At 40.9% G+C, this 5,000-nt stretch overlaps 1 protein-coding gene and 1 long non-coding RNA gene across 2 annotated transcripts in view; both read right to left on the minus strand.

Moving 5' to 3' along the window:
* rims3 (regulating synaptic membrane exocytosis 3) overlaps positions 1-5,000 on the minus strand; it is a 59,224-nt gene that overhangs the window by 22,019 nt on the left and 32,205 nt on the right. The gene's annotated exons all lie outside the window — the stretch shown is intronic.
* LOC134072823 (uncharacterized) lies at positions 840-3,078 on the minus strand. The gene is made up of 5 exons (XR_009937208.1): positions 2,765-3,078; positions 1,508-1,969; positions 1,284-1,374; positions 1,115-1,194; positions 840-906 (listed from the first exon to the last, which is right to left on the minus strand). It is a non-coding gene; the product is annotated as an uncharacterized LOC134072823 (long non-coding RNA).

Raw genomic sequence — 5,000 nt, forward strand, 5'->3', positions numbered from 1 at the left:
AACAGCTTCAACTCCTCTGGGAAGGCTTTCCACAAGGTTTAGGAGTGTTTATGGGACTTTTTGCCCATTCTTTCAGCATATTTGTGAAGTCATACACTGATGTTGGACGAGGAGACTGGCTCTCAGTCTCTGCTTTAATTCATCCCAAAGGTGTTCTATTGGGTTGAGGTCAGGACTCTGTGGAGGCCAGTCAAGTTCATCCACACCAAACTCTGTCATCCATGTCTGTATGGACCTTGCTTGGTGCACTGGTACAGTCATGTTGGAACAGGAAGTGGTCATCCCCAAACTGTTCCACAAAGTTGGGAGCATAGAATTGTCTAAAATCTCTTGGTTAATGCTGAAGCATTCAGAGTTTTCACTGGAACTTAGAGGCCAAGCCCAGGATGGCCTGTTCCTGGATGACAGAGTTTGGTGTAGATGAACTTGACTGGCCTGCACAGAGTCCTGACCTCAACCCAACAGAACACCTTTGAGATGAATTAGAGCGCAGACTGAGAACCAGTCTCCTCATCCAACATCAGTGTGACCTCACATGCGCTTCTGGGAGAATGCTCAAAATTCTTTTCAACACACTCTTGTGGAAAGCCTTCCCAGAAGAGTTGAAGCTGTTATAGCTGCAAAGGGTGGACCGACATCATATTAAACCCTATGGATTAAGGATAGGATGTGACTGAAGTTCATATGGGGGTCAAGGCAGGTGACCCAATACTTTTAGCAATATAATAAACACATTCTATACTATTAAAAGACATTCTGTACTATTAAAATTTGATTAGTAAAATAAATCAAATTAACTTGTGGAATACATACCATGTATTCCTTCACGACGCTCGGGTCTTCATTCATATAGGCACAGTCCCTTGAGAGGAGAGCACATTCGTGGCAGACATCAATGCCAGAATCCTGTATATCAGAGAATAAAACAAACACACCTTGCAACAACCACACCATGGTACCTCATGCTGGCTATGGCAATTATTGATAGCACTTTTAATTTGCAAAAAATAAATGATCAAAACATTATCTCCCCATGGAAAGTACGAAGAATTTATCTGACCATGTTCCAAATCTTTAATGCCTGGTTGAACACTCATTTACAAGGTTATCATACCTCAGTCATAGATACTAAATGCCTTCATCAGGTTTGCAGATGGAGCATCCATCCAGTGATCCCTTGAATTCCGCACACAGCTATGGAAAAAAAAAAACAACAACAAAAGTCATGTCATCAATTTTTAATTGTAGATTATGTAAAACAGAAAGGATTTTGCTTCACTTACCTCACGCACATTGAAAATGCTGGCCACCTCGTCTTAATTCAGCCATCATGGGTGCATCTCAGACTACTTCTTGATGTCGGTGGGCAAAAATCTGATCAACAATAACACCTGATCCTCATTATTCATTTTCTCCACCTCTGATAGGAGCACTATTTGTTTATTAACTTGCACTTTTCTTGACTTTTAGGCTAAGTAATGAAAAAGTTAAAATCACAAGAGTGCACCTTTAACTTGTGGTCACTGGTAGCCTGGCACGCCCTCCCAGTGACGTAACACCTTCGGCGTTGCTGTCGCTGGTCTGGTCAACTGCTAATCGGGAAGGATTTCTGAATTCCCGAAATCTGCGGAACTGCCCCCTTTGGTCGAGAACCAATCAACTTTGAGCAGCTCCAACGGCTCTGGGTAGAGGCATGTTCAAGGCAGAGGAAAGAGTGTTGTTATTGGTTTAAACTCGGCAAACCGCTTTCTGACATCGACCAGTAGCAAATCGAGGCACTTAAATGAGGCGGGTCAACCAGCGCTGGGAGAAACCGTGTTAGCACAGGCTCTTGGTCAGACTGAAGTCTCGCAGAGCCTTTCAAGTCGATGGCAATCAGGCTAGGTCACTGGTACAGCTCTACTTCAGATAGGTGCAGTTGGAGGAACACTTGCAGTCGGACAGCAGATCAGCATACCTTGGCAGTGACCTTGATGTAATGGAGAAAGATGAATTAAAATCTTGAAAACTGATATCTTGAATGATCTCATAATTAGACTCAACATAGAGAGAGGTGGATAGCCTTCATCCTAGCTTAATAGGTCAGCCTCTAAACAAGAATGAATCTCAATCAGTGATACATATGGCTTGGGCGAGAAGCATTTTTAAGGTACCATTTTTCCACTCTTTATTGTGCTACAGCTTAATTTTCGCGGTCAAAAGACTTACTTTTAATTCCTCTTGTTTGCATCTATGTGCCCAACAATGCACTACATTGTTTGATACAATCAACAAGCAGAGACTCACATGTATCCACTTCAGCAATGTTAGTTAGTACATTGAACATTCCAAGGCTGCATCTATATTTTTATCAGGGGTTTACCTTCACTGAGGCGCACACACATCCACTCACACCCACACAACCAAACCAACCTTAGGTAAACCTAAAACCTTTCACACTTCTTGACTTGTCACCACGCCACCTCTAATTACGTTCCACTAACTTGTGAAAAAAATAAATAATTGCTACTCATGGATTCTCTCAAACACAACCAGAGAACTAAGCTTCAGAAAATGTCTAAAAAACACATTAGCATAGATACTGCTAGACTAGAGCAACATTTTTTGATAGCTAGCTGCTAACTTTAAAGCCGTTTGGTTTAGCTGTTGGTTGAAAAAAATATTTATCAACACCTAATAGAATACACACTGTATAAAAACTAAGAGTGGAATTCCCGTCTTATATAACATGAACACACATAATAACTACAGTTGATATAATTACCTTTTAGAGCTTAAAAAGCAGACTCTTCACCAGCACAGCACAGCCAGGACATTCAAAAGATGCATCGGCATTTCTTCGTGTATTTCAGGTGTTGGCATCCAGCCCGATCGCACACTCACGCCATCTAATGGTCAGGAGCAGGCTAAACTACATTCTTATTTTTTAAATTGATTGTTTCATGTTATTCTAACTTAATTGAATCGATTAAAATCTATACAGTTGAACTAAAGGCAAATGTAACATGATTTATTTAAGTAAATGTTGTAACACAAAATTATTTAGTAGGAAATGCATGTTATACTTAAGTAAATGTTACAATCAGCTAATTTCCTTTTTTTGAGTGTACAGAGAACATTGCCAATGGCGAGCATGGTGCATCCGTTGGCTCGCTGTGTGCAAACACTGTGCCATGTCATGGCAACATTGTGATGCGAGATGCCAAAGCCACAACCAGAATCTCTAGCCAGAGAGAGAGAGAGAGAGATAGATCGAGATAGAGAGAGAGAGAGATATATATATATATATATATATAGAGAGAGAGAGAGAGAGAGAGATAGAGATCTAACATTACACCACTACTCCACATGAACCGAAAGGACATGAACTGGAACTCAACTCTATAAGGACAATACAGTGATTCAGCCTTGCTCAAGAGCTACAACGATGGCAGCTAAGAATCAAACCAGAATTAAAACAACTTTTTCTGGCTAACACATGCTAGCGATATGCTAGCCACTATAGTACCAACACCCTGGTACAATCACCACCACCCACAAAATTAATAATAGTAATAACACTAAGCCAACATTTCACAGTAAATTAAGATTTAAAAATTATCTAAATGATTTTCACAGATGATTAATATAGGTGAGAGAATTAAGGGTGGTGGTGGGGGGGGGGATTACATGACCTATCCCTGTGTTGTCATGACAATCCCCTGCAGCAAATAAGTCACGTGCCCAGCAGCAACAGCACATGGCTAGCATGGTGGAACATGTGCTGCTGCCCGTCAATATGACTATGTACACAATGGACATGAGAGGAGGCACGAGGGCCGTCTCTACTCTCACAGAGCCGACTGGGCATCAGGGCGTCTTAACGTGAACTCCTCAATCAGGGCAGAAGACCAGTGAGCAGCACTTGTGCATTGACTGGAATAGTGTTTAGTGAGGTTCTCCCATCACTGGAAAGCCCTTTGGGTGCCAAGTGCTATATCGATGCCAGTCGTTGTTGTTGTTGTTGGTGGTGGTGGTGGTGGTGGTGTTGTTGTGAATGTGAGAAGAGATTCATTTGATTTGACAAAAAAAAGCTACAATCAAGGTTAAAATTGCACTTTCACAGCAACCTTTGCAGTCGAGTAGCAAGCAATCACCAAACAAATAGTCAAATAGTTAAGTGTTAAATGCTCCAAATGTAGACACTTTGAACACTTTGAGCTGCATTCTGTGTATGAAAAGTGCTATACAAATAAAGCTTACTATTATTACTATCATTGTTATTATTCAAGAAATCGGCCCTCTTGTTTGAGAAACCGGCTATCATTCAATTCAATTCAATTCTTTATTTATCACAGACACTAGTACAATGTCCATAGCAGAGTATAAAAAACAGACAGAATAAATAGTTTTAAAAACAAGAAGACAAAGAGACAAAAACAAAAACAAAAAAACAACAACAATAATACAAGACAAACAAAACCATCAAGACAACAAAACAACAAGCCATCAAGACAACAAGACAAAACCACCCATCAAACATATAGGCTTTCTCTCCAATGCCTCCTAAGCTTAGAGGAGTACCTCAAAGAGCTCTTAGCTGGGTTTACTAGAGCTTCAATAATGCTATTGTGTGAGAGATCCAGGCGGCACATGAATTTGTACATTAAATTTCTAAGGACTGCCTCACAGGTTGGCACATTGGAGTGGACAAACAAGTAGCCGGCACTAAACCATCTAGGTAGCTGCATCAGCAATCTCATAGTGTCATTATAGGCAACTTTAAGCTTCTGCAGACTGCTTTTCTTATATCTACACCATAGATGAGGAGTATACATAGGTGTACAAAAGGCTTCAAACATTATCATTACTATCATTGTTATTATTCAAGAAATCGGCCCACTTGTTTGAGAAACCGGCGATGTGAGTTCAGCTCAGCCTAATCCCAGGCCGTGGCTGTGTTGGCCCGGCCACATCTGAGAGAGTGACGCCCAAATCAATATGGCCGCCTCAGCTGAGCT

The sequence above is a fragment of the Sardina pilchardus genome, chromosome 24 (genome assembly GCF_963854185.1).
Source record: "Sardina pilchardus chromosome 24, fSarPil1.1, whole genome shotgun sequence".
Classification (NCBI taxonomy): domain Eukaryota; kingdom Metazoa; phylum Chordata; class Actinopteri; order Clupeiformes; family Clupeidae; genus Sardina; species Sardina pilchardus.